At 41.6% G+C, this 13,652-nt stretch overlaps 1 long non-coding RNA gene across 1 annotated transcript in view; it reads left to right on the plus strand.

Moving 5' to 3' along the window:
- The first annotated feature begins 112 nt into the window (after positions 1–112).
- LOC131483382 (uncharacterized) overlaps positions 113–13,652 on the plus strand; it is a 55,400-nt gene continuing 41,860 nt past the window's right edge. The window contains exon 1 of the long non-coding RNA XR_009247625.1: positions 113–340. This is a non-coding gene — a long non-coding RNA (uncharacterized LOC131483382). The remainder of the gene's footprint in view (positions 341–13,652) is intronic.

A 13,652-nucleotide genomic window follows, 5' to 3' on the forward strand; every position in this document is an offset into this window, starting at 1 on the left:
ACTTTGGGCGCCTGACGGCGCTTGCCTCATTGCCGCCCGGAGCTGTCATTGGTCGACGGCAGCCGTGACGTAGGCCGGCCGGCGCCTGCCCTAGAGCATTTATGGGAAGTGTAGTTCGTTCGGCGTCCCCAAGCGGGGTGGCCGCGTGGCGGGTTCTCGGCTACAAAACTACTAAGACCAAGTGCTCTTGCGCACGGTGCGCGAAGGAATCCGAAATGCGGTGCCTCTGTTTATTTGTTGGTGCTGCCACGAAGGATGACGGGAATTGTATGCGCCCGCTGTCCCACGACAGGGAACAACTTTTCACCTGTTCTCGGCGGCGGTTCCATGCTCGGCGTCTGTGAGTCATGGATGTCGAGTAGTGCCGGGGACACATTAGAGATTCTAGACGCTGGAATGATTACCCAAGTTCGGGCAGTTCCAGTGGCTGAAAACGGATGTCGGTGCTGAAAGTTATCTTCAACGTTCACACCTAGACTATAAACGTGGGTGAGGGGCGGGGGGCGACGGCTTGACTTCGTGTAACCTTGAAAGACTTAATAGAAACTGAGGCGCGTAAGTGCACTGCCCAGATTAAAAGATGCGCCAGTAGTCCTCCATACCAGTATGTTCGTATAGTCGCGCCGTGGAATTGCTGTATCTTTACAGCTTGTATCTGCTACAGTGAGTGAATAGGTGTAAGTAACGGACAGAGCCTTACTGTCCGGTGAGCTCAAGTAGCAGGAACAGACTGTGTTAAGTAGCACGTGTTAGAAGCCTGGACATTGTCTCTTTCCCTACTTCTCGGTTTCCCTTGGCAAATGTTGACCAGTGATATATTTAAGTTTTCATTGCTCAGTTTGTCTCATATGCCATATGTATGTATACATGTATATATACTATATGCATGCTATATGCATACTATATATAGTATATAAGTATTATCAGTTGTTTTCCACCCTTCTTAAATTTTCATTTGTCAGGGAAGATTGTCTTCAGTTCCTCATTCAAAGCTTCACTCTGTCTTTGAAATTGCGTTTGTATTCTCCATAGCGTGCGCCTCCCCTCAGGATTTTCTTGGAAACCTTGTCTAAGAAGGGAAGGGGATTCCTGAATGTCAGCTTTGGCATCGTGGAACAGCTCCGGGGAATTCTCAGTGATTATCTCTTCAGTGTTGTTTCCCATTTTCTGCAAGTTTCCGTTCGAGCATCTCTAAAACTTGTTTATCCTTCACCTTCCTTTTATATAGTCCAAAGTTTTCAAACATGTTTCAGTTTTAGAAGTTGCATCCGACTCCCTCTTCATGTCTTTTTCCAGTTGTTAATATAAATTAAACCTATATATCTGTTGTATTGTCTGTTTCTATTCAATTCAGTGTTGAACATTTTAGAGATCTTTGGGGGCACTTTGCTCCTTCAAGGCACCTACCTGTTTGTGGTACATATTTCCTTGTTGGTTTTGGTTATTCTTTTTTTAACTAGGAATTTATGTTTCTGGGGTTGTAGGTTTGAGGAGTCTTTGAAACTGGAATTAAAATTGAGTTTCCCAGAGAGTTTGAGAATTGACTCCTGCAAGGCAGTGTAGACATCACCCAGCTGTCGGATCAAGGTGGCCTTTCCTCTGGAGGCTTGTTGTGGGGCACAGCTGGGGTGAAGTTAGGTCTCAATCGAAACATTTGACTGCAGCTTATCGGGCAGGGGGTCCTGTTTCCCTCCTGGCCACTCCTATGCATGAGGTTCGTTTCTCATTGACCTTTCTGGGAGGAATAAGGTTATTTAAGCCTTGAGATTTGAACTCCCACTAGATTACTCATTTTGAACAGATCCTTATCTTTATTATCAGATCCTGAGGTGCTGTGCCACTGGGAAAAGTAGCTCCAAGTGTTCAACATCTGACATAATATCCGAGCAAAAGTCAGCCTTGGTCCTCACTTACTCCTCGGCATGTACCCATTTTCCTTGTTTCTCTTCTTTCCCCCAATTGTCCCGCCAGTTCATCCATGGACTTTGTAGCTGTTTCTAGCAGCCGGTTCTTTTAGAGGTGCTTAAATATGACTGAAATAGGAGTCCCTCGTGACAGTGTAAACTGAGCTTCTTGATGAGTTTTTGTAGTAAAGAGTTTTTTAGATCATGAGTGATTGCCCCATCAGTCTTCCTACACACTCCAGAGACACTAAGCTAAAGCCTGATGTGAATTGTGGTTGATAACATCATTCATTGTTGGGACATGGGAATCACATTCATGTACGTGCACGTGTTGTTATCAAACAGATACTGCTTGGAGGGACCGTCGACTCAAAGCCAATGCTGGTTTCTAGGCTTGTAAGCACTGTCCCTCCAATGGAGGGGTAAGCGTGCATGCCTTTCACTTCTGCGATCCTGGTTGTAGCTCATGCATTGACCTGGGATAGACCGAAGCTGAGTCTATCAGATGTGCCTTCTTGAGATTTGCAGTCAGGAGCGAAGAGACACAGAGAGCCTTGACGTGCTGGAAGAATTGCGCGGAATACAACACGGTACTGCCGAGATTGCACAGAAACGCACTAACATTTTTCTTGCCTTTTCCCCTTTCTGTCACTTTTCTCTAAGTGATAGAGAGTTAAGGTTGCATAACTTTAAGAAAGTTATTTTAGCATTGTGTATAATTGGGCACCATTAGAACCGTAGCATTATCTAACTTCCAGCTGGAATACTGCTAATGCCATTACTAAATCCAGGACAAAAATGATTCAGGCAAGGCTGTCTAAGTAATTTGCTCTGTGGAAGGAATTAGAGTTTAAGAGGCAGGACTAACATCGTGGCTCAGCCACAATATTGAAGTGTCAGTTCAAGTTCTGTTTAAACTGCTTCACATTGAGTTTCTGCTAATGAACCTGGAGAAGGAGCTGAAGACGGCCCAAAACCTGGGACCCTGCACCCGTGTGGGAGACCTGGAGGGAGCTCCTGGCTCCTGGCTTCGGATCAGCTTAGTTCCGGCTGTTGCGGCCACTTGGGGAGTGAATCATCAGATGGAAGATCTTCCTTTCTGTCTTTCCTCCTCTCCATTTATCTGCCTGTCCAATAAAAATAAAATATCTGTAAGAAATATATACTGTAATGGTTACTTTTACTATTTATGTTAAACCCTCTGTGGACCAAGCATCCCTTCAGTTGTCTTCTTTGGAATGCTCCCATGGCAACACCCTTGGGATGGCTCTGACTAGACCCTTTACCCCTGCCTACCATTAATACTGCAAATAATTTTTCATGATTACATTTTGTACTGGGTACTGGTTTGGTACTCTGAAACATTATCTTAACACCATGCGACAGAGTCGTTGCCCTTCTGCCATTGCACCGGAGGGCGGGGTGTGAGGGGCGGAGCTCAAGGGCCTTGGGTAACTTGGCTCAGGTCACACGAGTAAATGACAGGATTGGAACCCAGGCAGGAGAGATTCCAAAACCCATAACAACCTAACAGTGTTTCCAGGTATTCACACAAGAAACATGAACTTCAGGCCAGTCAAAAGCATATAAATAGTACTTGAGAGCATGGGGTTCCAAGATCAGCAAATCACTCTATTTTCCTTTTTTTGTTGTTAAAGATTATTTTATTTATTGAAACGAGCAGATCACATTTACAGAGAGGCAGAAAGAGATCTTCCCGTCTGCCGATTCACTCCCCAGGTGGCCACAATGACCAGAGCTGAGCCTATATGAAGCCAGGAGCCAAGAGCTTCCTCCAGGTCTCCCACGTGGGTACAGGGTCCTGAGGCTTTGGGCTGTCCTTCACTGCTTTTATCTTGATTTGGTTGTTGCATATTGTGGATATGTATCTGATTTATCACACTATATCCCAAAAATGTGGACATGTCAGCCAAGAATTACCAAACAATTGCTTGTATATATTTAAAAAGATTACTATTCCTCCCCTTTTCTTAGATGTTAATTATTCATCACAAGCATGGTGATATTATGATTTAAGAGAAAAATTTATACTGTGAACTTTTATATTCTGTTTATAATAGTTATACATTTAATTTTATTATTATTTTTGTAAATATTTATCTTAAGTGAAGAGACACACTTCAGTTAGTTATCTGTTCCTGGTGTCACACTTGCCAAGTACTGCTATGTACATGCTTCTGACAGGAGGGAGGTGAGATTTCTTCATATACAATAGCATAACTACAGTGTTTTCTCTGGGTTTGATTTCAGAAGTCTTGGTTTTTTAGCTTTCATTTTTGAGAGTCTGGCATAATATGCAGATACTACTTTGCTAAGCATTACACTGTCTTTGAGTTGCAATATGAAAATACTTCAGTGACTGAGGCTGTTCAGCACTGCTGTGAATGCTCCAAAGTTTCTATTTTCCTTTGCTTTGCTTTATTGCATAGGTGCGATCTTGTACTGACAAGATATGGTGTTTGAATGATTCAGGTCTTTTTAGTTTTATCATGTTTCAATGAATACAATTTATTTAGAAGCTTGGATTTTTTTTTCTGCTAGTAAGGGCAAAAGCATTTTTGTAAAGTTGATTAGTCCTCAAAGTGAGAAAATAGACTGTGGAAGGATTACAATGTTGTGCTTTTTTTACACTCTGTCCATAAATTTCTTATGAGGCTTGCTACAGCGCAGTATAGTCAGTTGCCCCCACTAATTCAGAATTCCTCAAGGGCAGAGGCCATGTTTTATTCATCTGTTGATCCACAGATCTGGCAGGTAATATGTGTTCAATAATGATGTGGTGAATTATTGAATGACCAAATGCAAGAGCTTTAAGCACAAGTTCCTAACTTTCCAAGTGCAGACTAGAGGTAACGTGAAGTTGTCTTGGTTGTTAATTACTGGTTGTGAAGAAGATAGGATTCCAGTGGCCATGCAAGTAACTGCCCTGAGGTAGTGAATCGTTTTCCAAGTAGAAAACATTGAAAAATTCTTCAATATAGGACTAATTCCATCTTCAGAATAGCTTCTATTTAAAAGCTTTACAGAGGGACAAAGTAATATAGTAATACATGATGACCTATATTTTAAAAAAATCATTTGAAGTTTCACATATTAATACAGAGTGGTAAGTTTAGAGAACACAAGAAATAATATTGTTACAGTGTAGTTCAGCAAAGAGTTAATGGCTGGCAGATACCACTGTGGGCAACACTTTTATAACACAGCTCCTGGGCTAGGAAGGGTAGCCTAGTGGCTAAAGTCCTCGCCTTGCACACGACAGGATCCCATATGGGCTTTGGTTCGTGTCCCAGCAGCCCTTCTTCCCTTTTAGCTCCCTGCTTGTGGCCTGTGAAAGCAGTCGAGGATGGCCCATTGTTTCAATTTTGTTTTGTTTCTTGCTGTATCTGGAGGAAGTGGGAAGAGAAGGGAAGAGGCTGCACCCAGCATCCTAACCTCATCAGCATCCTAGGGATGTGGGACAGCCTCCCAATGACATCCCAGGGTCCCTGATGTGGAACATGCTCCGAGGATACCGCTCAAGTGGTTTTGTGGCAGGTGCCACCACCTTGTCTAGCCGGCCCTGACCCCAGCCCTGGTTCTCAGGCTCACTGGTGAGAGTTGCAGGCTATCTGAGATGTGTCCACAATTTTCCTGCTGGGCCCACTCCCAGTCCCAGATCTTGCGCTTTTCAGGTGGTTCTGTAGTCTGGTTTGACAGGACATACCTCCATTCCCAACACTTGCCAGCTGATGCTGCAAAAAGCCTGACTTACTCTGGGTCATACATGTACCACCAGTGATGCAGGCACTTAGCCCAACCTGGCTCTTCCCCTAACTCAGTTCACATGCAGGTCAACAGGTGTTGTAGCACTGCCAAGCATGGTCTGCCCCCATCCCATTCACTAGCGGGAGCAGTGACCCAGCAGGGAGAACATTGATTTTTGCTAGTTTATTAAGTACAATGAATTTTAAAATGCTGAATTTATCTCCAGTTTCTTCACTAAATTCACTAAGTTTTGATAGGGTTGCTGTGGATTTGGGGAGGAATATTAACGTGTTTGTTTTATATATTCCTGGGGATTTTTCAGGTGTGTCATTACATCATCTGAGAACATTATTCTGTACACTGAATTGTATCTTACTGAAAATTCATATGTTAAAGTTCTACTCTGCCATATCTCAGGATGTGACTGCATTTGGAGATAAGGTCCCTACTAAGCTGTGTTGAAATGCGGTCATCTACATGACGCATCAGCCAACATGACTGTGTCCTCCTGAGAAGGAGACGCTGGCATAAACGGCCTGAAAATGAAGACACTGCTTGAAATGACCACCTGGGGTTTCCATCCTGCCTCTGCTTCAGATATCAACCACCTGGTACCTGCCCACCGGTACACAGGAGGTGATGGATGGCTCCAGCAGTTGATGGTCTCCCCTCCACAGCAGAGACCTAGACGGAGTTCCTGGTTTAGGACCTCAGCCTGACCCAGCCCTGGCAGTCATGGAAATTCAGAGAGTGAATCGGCAAATGGGAGCCCCCCCTGCTCTCTCCTCCTGCTCTCCATCTCATGTGCACGCGCTCCTTCCACCTTTTACCTCTCTCTGTTTCACAAGGGAGTAGAATAATTTTAAATGCTTATAATAAAAGGAAGAGATAAAGATGTCACAGATATGAACAGAGGATGGCAATGTAAAGACAAAGGAAGAAGATGACTTCAGAAGGAACCAAACTTGGTCACAACTGTGGCCTCCAGAATTGCAGAGTAAATCTTGATGAGTAAGCAGCCTAACCTAAGGACCATTGTGAAAGTAGCCCTAGCTAACTAATACACACGATAGCACTGATTTTCTATTTATCCCAAATTTTACTAGTAGAGCCTTCAAACTAAAGTTGCAGGTAGTTGGAAGGAACGTGTTCATACCTTAGTCCTCATCTTAAGGGAAAAGTCTTCGCTCTTTCATCATTAGCTAAGATGAAGGTATTTTTGAAGATGTAAGTATATTGAAGAATTTACTTTCCATTTCTGATTGGTTGAAATTTCTTCAAAATCATGAATTGGCATTTTATTTGTAATGCTTTATGTAAGTTTAATGCTATTGCATGTGGTTTTCTTCCTTTAACGTGGGAGTGAATTTCAATGATTTTTTGAGGATTAAACCAATTTTGCATTCCTGGGATAAGCCCCATGTGGTTATGCTGTAGTATGCCTTTTACCTAACAAAAGGATTTGATTTCCAAATATCTTGAGACATTTTTTGGTTGCTGTGTTCACAAGGATCTTTGGTCTGTATCTTTCTGTTCTTTATGTCACATGTGCTAGACGGAGACATTGAGACAATAATAACAGAAAAGCCCTTAGTTGAGGTGTTTCAGACAATATTTTATTTATTTTACTTGGAAGTCAGGGAAGAAGAGACAGACTCTTCCATTCACAGGTTCACTCCCTAAATGACTGCTGCAGCCAGAGCTGGGACAGTCAAGTAGCTGACCAGGAGCTTCTTCCAGGTCTTCCTGGTTGGTGCAGGTCCCCAAGGACTTGAGCCATCCTCCATTGTTTTCCTAAGTCATTAGCATAGAGCTGGAGAAGAAGTGGAGAGGCAGGGACATGAACTGGGACCCATACAGGATGCCAACACTGCAGGCAGGTTAGCTTGTGAGTCACTCTGCTAGCCCCACTATTCCAGACAATTTTGTGTGCTCCAATGAAGATATATATTGTTGCAATCAGTGAGTTCCAGACCAGAGCCTACTAATATAAAATTGAAACACCAAAAATATTCACAGCCCTATCATGTCCCTTTTATGATTATAGTTGTTTTCTCACAAAGATAGCAGGACATGAAAAATATGAAAACGCAGGAAGTTTCAGCTGGCCCAAATCTCAACTTCATAAGGTCGAATTCATGTAAAGAATTCAGGGTGGCAGTGAAATAAATCAGTCCCAAAAGGACAAATGCCATATGTTCTCTCTGGTATAAAGCAGCCTTTAGGCAAATTATAAGATCAGTAGCCCATCCAATACTGTTTTTACTGCAACTCATGAGTTTTGATATTTTTGTTTTTATTTTTGTCTTTTATTGAACTTTTCACTGACTCTTAGATTATACAGTAGCATCATTTTCTCCAAGTTTTTTGTTTTCTTTTTCATTGCTTCATCGACACATTGGTTATTCAGTAGCATGTTAATTCCGTGGTGTTGTAAATTTTTTTAAACTTTATTCCTGTTGATTTTGTTTTATGGCTTTGCATTTAAGGGAATGTATAGTAACTGTAATAGAGGCTATCATATTAAGATGTGAAGACACAATGCAGTGTACATCTCTACTTCCAAATCAAAGATGGACTCCCAATGAAACTGTTGGATGTATCTTGACAATAGGATGTTGGACTATCTGGCATTGTCTGTACCTACAATGTCTGGATACACTTAAATAGCAGAATGATGGACTTATGGCTGTTTATGAAGGACTATATTATTGTAATAATGTGGGTGAAATCAGTAGGGTGGAGGGAGTTTGTGGAGGGGTAAGGGAAATCCTAGAGCCTATGGAATTATATCATAAAAATAAGATAGAAGAAGAAAAAAAGAATTCAGGGTGGGCCTTTGGCCTAGAGATTAAGACAGCACTGGGATGCCTGCATTCCATTTCGGAGTACCTTGACCAGGCCCAGGCTGCACTCCAGCTTCTGCCTTGCTGTGAGTGCCGACCCTGGGAGGCACCTGACGTCGGCTCAAGTAGCTAGGTTCCAACCCTAAACAGGAGACCAGACTGAGGCATCGGCTGCTAGCTTTGGTCTGATCCAGTTGTTGCAGACGTGTGAGAAGTGATCCAGTAGATGGAAATGCATTCTCTCTCTGCCTTTCTCTAAATAAATTTAAAACTAGAAAACAAGGTTAATGCATCTACATTTTGCTAATTTATACTGACAAAAGTGAGGCAAATAGATGGAAATTATACAGTTACTAAACTTTGGAAAGGAGACACGGTTTATGTGAGATTGAATTAATCAATATATAGGCATACACTGGTACAGGTAGATCCATGAAGGTTCAAGCAGTTGAAAACTGCTCAGTTTGCTTGATTAAATAGGGACAGAACAATGGCTTACTGTGAATGAATTGAAGTGCCCATCATCTCTTGTTGAGAAGGATCTAAGACAAGGAATTAGCAAAGTTGTAATGGAATTAACAAATTAGATTCTCCTTCTTCGCAGTCATGTCCATGAAGCACATCGGAAGACTGTTTGCTAGGTATGCAGATACATATTTGGAGTGGAGCACCAGCAGATGGTTTCTGCTAGAAAATACTGCAGTTAACCATGAACTGTTTATAAGTAGAAATTGTACTCTCCAAAATAGCAGATACAATACCTGCACTTAACTACCAGGGAGTACAGTTCCAACTTTCTGCTAATGTTTGTAGAAAAAAACTGGTGATGACTCAAGAACTTAGAGCCCTGACACCCACACAGGAGAGCTGGATTTAGTTTCTGGCTCACCGTATCAACCTGGCCCAGCCCTTGCTGTTGCAGGCATTGGTGGAGTGAGCCTGCAGAGGGATGAAAACTCCATCTCTCTCTCTCTCAAGCTCCCTCAGTCTCCTCTTAGATAAATGAAACTCCCCGAGGCAGAATGGGCCTGGCACTGTTCATCTTGCCTAGTGTTTAAGCATTAATCTAATGATCTTACCTGCCATGTTCCAGATTAACTAATTGTTAATCAGTTCTGTTCAGAAATGGGGAACTTCTCTTCTGCCTAGGACCATTTATATATTTATAACATTATTAGTGGGCCATACAAAGTGACCAAGCTGAAAGTTAGCCTGTTTTTGTGTATTTATTTCAAGTCCTACCTGCAGTTGCCTTGGCAGAGCCAGACCAAATGACTTCATGGACCTTGTATGACAAGCAGGCCAGAGATGTAATAGCAGCCCTACAATGTAATACACACGAAGGGTCCATCTAGTCTCAGTAATCCCAGACCAACGGCAAGGGAAGCCGATATTTATTTGAAGTACCACAGAGTTGGACCAGTGTACAGCTGTAGATCTGCTTTTGTGATGGGAGATTCATGCATTCAGAAAGGACTTTGAATCATTATGTGGCCATGCCATTCACTTCTCTTTTCCTGAGATGTGTACTTGGGTGCAGCACACTTGCACTTGTTTTGTGAGGCGATTGGATAGCAGTTCCAACTAACTGTGGATCTCTCCATCAGAAGATGCTACGATCCCTAAGTTAGAACACTTGCTGATAGGACTGATATGATTAATTTTCAACAGAAACTGCATCAGGTGCTATTATGGACTACATCTTTCAAGATTACTACAGTTCCATATTGTTGAAATAGATAGGTATTTATTGAACACCTTTAAGAATTTCTGCATTGATAGGAAAGGACAAGTGGAAATGACCTTTTCATAATTTAATCCACCAGGACCTTGATTATTTCAACAACAGCTGGATATCATGCAGCCTACCAGTTGATGACATACTGTTGCCAGGATCGAATATTGAGAAATTACACACACGTTAGAGTCTTTGTATAACTGTTACTATTAGCCAAATCAAAACCTCTGATTCACCTGTTTCTTATTTGAGATTGCCTGGACTTTGACTTACTTCATACACCTATGCACCACTAGATGGGAGCCTGGCATCTTTTTCCCACAATATCCTTCCTCCTTGGAGCCTGCGTTACGTAATTCTTGCCTCCAGTCTGTGCTACAACCTCTTTCCTCTTGCTTTTACTCCACACCATATATATGCAAGTACATCCTGCTATCGCTGAGACGCCAACATACTGTACAGGACAGCTTGGTCCCTGGAAGTTGCAACCAGTCAATCTTCTCACTTCTCAACCACCAAGAGGCAGTCCAGAAATGCACTCAGTACACTTCCTGGGACAAGCAGTGGCCTTGCCCAAGACTTATCCTCCCATTAGCGTTTCTTCTTTCCCTCATACCCTTCTGTTCTCTTTTTTTTCTTTGAATTTTATTCCCTAAATTATATAATTCCAAATAATCCATAGGACACTTTCTGGGATAGTCAAAGCACTCTAAAGAGAATTTCCTCAAAACCTAATTTTGGGGCTCTTAATGGACAGCGGGTTCTGGGGTGCCTCATGGAGTATTACCGTGGTAATTCCTCATGGAGTAATTCCTCATGATCCTGTCATCAAGTCAGATGAAAGGTCATCCGTAGGATAGATTGTGGCTGTAGAGGCTCAACAGGTGCAAGCAATGCTAATGAATAGAATTGCTCAGTGGTGCGATTTGTGGTAAGGAATTTGTTCCAGATTTATGGACGTGGTTAATGATACGGCCAACTGACCTAGGAATTGGGGAGTACAATATTGAAAGATGGGTAACAAGAGTTTTGGAGGAAATAATATATAATAGGCACAATATGTGAGAATATTTGTGTTTCATAAAATGACTGATGGCGGCAAAATGGGCTTTCCATTACCAGGTGAGCAATGTGCACATCTTTGGATGTCATTGTCTCTTTTCCAAGTCAAACCTGAGGCTTAGTCAGTGGACATGGGACAACTGCTGGGGTTTGGCTACAACAAGAAGACTTTTTCTTATCCAGACAGACTGGTAGCACTGCTATCACATGTCACATTTGACAGCAGTAACAACTCTTACTTAGCTTAGGGCCCAGTGACCTTGTAATACGTTGGAAACCACTCCAGTTAAAATGAGCAGTGATATTTATTTTCTTTAGTGAAATAAAATCAGTGTCAATTCACTCTCTTTGCCACCGTTCTCTGCCAGCACTTCCATTTATGGACTGACTAAATATCTAATTACAGTCATTACATAGGTGTGAGTGATTCATTTAACTGTAAATTAAGTCAAGCAATGAGGTAATGTTCATAGGACTTGCAAGTCTTACCATATAGCAATCCCAAAAGAATCTGGCCCATGGATTCGTAGAATGGATAACTGAAGAATTAATTCACCTGGTGATACTTTGCAAGTCTGGTCCTGTCTTATAAGATGCACTGTATATTCTAACATAGGGACAAACCTATAGTACTTTCTGAAGTACCCAGAATAAACAAGTCCTGTGCTGCATGGATCAAATGGAACCAATTTACTTTCCTAATATTTGGTTTTCCCAAGACAGAAATGTATTACAGTTTTGGAGGTTGAAGAATTCACAGTCAAGGTGTGTGTATGTTTGATTCTGGCACGAGATTGATGTCTACATAAATGCTGTATTCTCCCATGGCAGAAGGTTCAATCAAGTTAGTTTGGTCCTGTTTTACAAAGCTACTAATCCCATTTAGAAAGACTCAGCCTTCATGATCCATTCACCTCCTATGAGCTCCACATTCTAACACTGTTGCATTGAGGATTGTTTCAACATAGGAATTTTGGCAGGACACAAGCTTACAGATGATTGCAAAGGATGTGACCTCAGCTCTGCCAATCAGATGGACACACAGTAATAGGATTAAGTATTCACGATGAGGCTGACATGAAAAGGAGATCACTCAGTGGTGGTGATCAAACTCAAATACAGAGTTGATAGTGTGAGCTACAGTTCCAGTTTAGCAATGCTGAGTGCATGTTCACTTCAGTGCCATGATGTTTTATGTTGTTCTTGGCTGTGGGTTTGTGAACCCATGGAACATTGGCGAGTTTCCTACTGTCCTCTAATAAATTCATAAATCCCTGGGTTGACCACACTTGGAATTTTCTTGTTTCAAATAAAAAGCTTTACTTAATTCTTCCATTCTAATGTAGCTTGTTCTATTTCAAATTTGTGAGTTTAATATGTGTTTCATTTCCTTCACTCATTTTTGTGCAGCTAACTATGTTACAAGGCTAAATATTTCTTTAAGCATCGTTAATGCCTTAATCATCATTGTTATGTGTTCCAAGTATTCTCAAATTTTTATACCCTTTCACGCAAAGATTGCCAAAGTGGAGGTTTAAAGTTCTAGGTAGTTTTAAAACTTCTTAAAAAATGTAAAACTTTCTGGGGCCAGCACAGTAGCCTAATGGCTAAAGTCCTCGTTTTGCTTGCATTGGGATCCCATACAGGTGCCAGTTCGTATCCTGGCTGTTACCTTTTCCTTCCTGCTCCCTGCTCATGGCCTGGGAAAGCACTAGAGGATGGCCTAAGGTGTTGGGACTTTGTACCTACAAGGGAGATGCAGAAGAAACTCCTGGCTTTGGATCAGCTCAGCTCTGACCATTGAGACCACTTGGGCAGTGAACCAGCGGATGGAGGATCTTTCTCTCTGTAGCTCCCTCTCTCTGTACATCTGACTTTCCAATAGAATTAAATAAATCTTTAAAAAATTGCCGACTTCCAATTTTGTTGCCTTATGATTTTATGCATTCCTTGTGGCTTCAGTATTTTTACAGTTTATGAAATTTTTGTGCCTTACTATGTGGCTAAGTTTGTAAATGCTTAAAATTTTTGAAAGGTTGTTTTATTTTGAAGATACTGAACTCATTGCCTATGCAGATGTTCTGCCATTCTATTATTAGACTGTTACATCATTACTTATTTTTCTGTCTAATCCATCGCATTCTAGGTTTTCATTTCTAACTATATTCCATGTAGAACTGTTCTTCTGGATTTTGAAGCTGTTTTCTGATGCAGAACTGACACTGACTATAAATTTTCCTGAGATTGCATCCTTTACTGTGGATTATATCTTTTTTATCATTTAAGCATATCCATTTGTTTTCTTTTACTTTTTCTTAGATTTAATAATGAATT

The sequence above is a fragment of the Ochotona princeps genome, chromosome 25, assembly GCF_030435755.1.
Source record: "Ochotona princeps isolate mOchPri1 chromosome 25, mOchPri1.hap1, whole genome shotgun sequence".
Lineage (NCBI taxonomy): Eukaryota > Metazoa > Chordata > Mammalia > Lagomorpha > Ochotonidae > Ochotona > Ochotona princeps.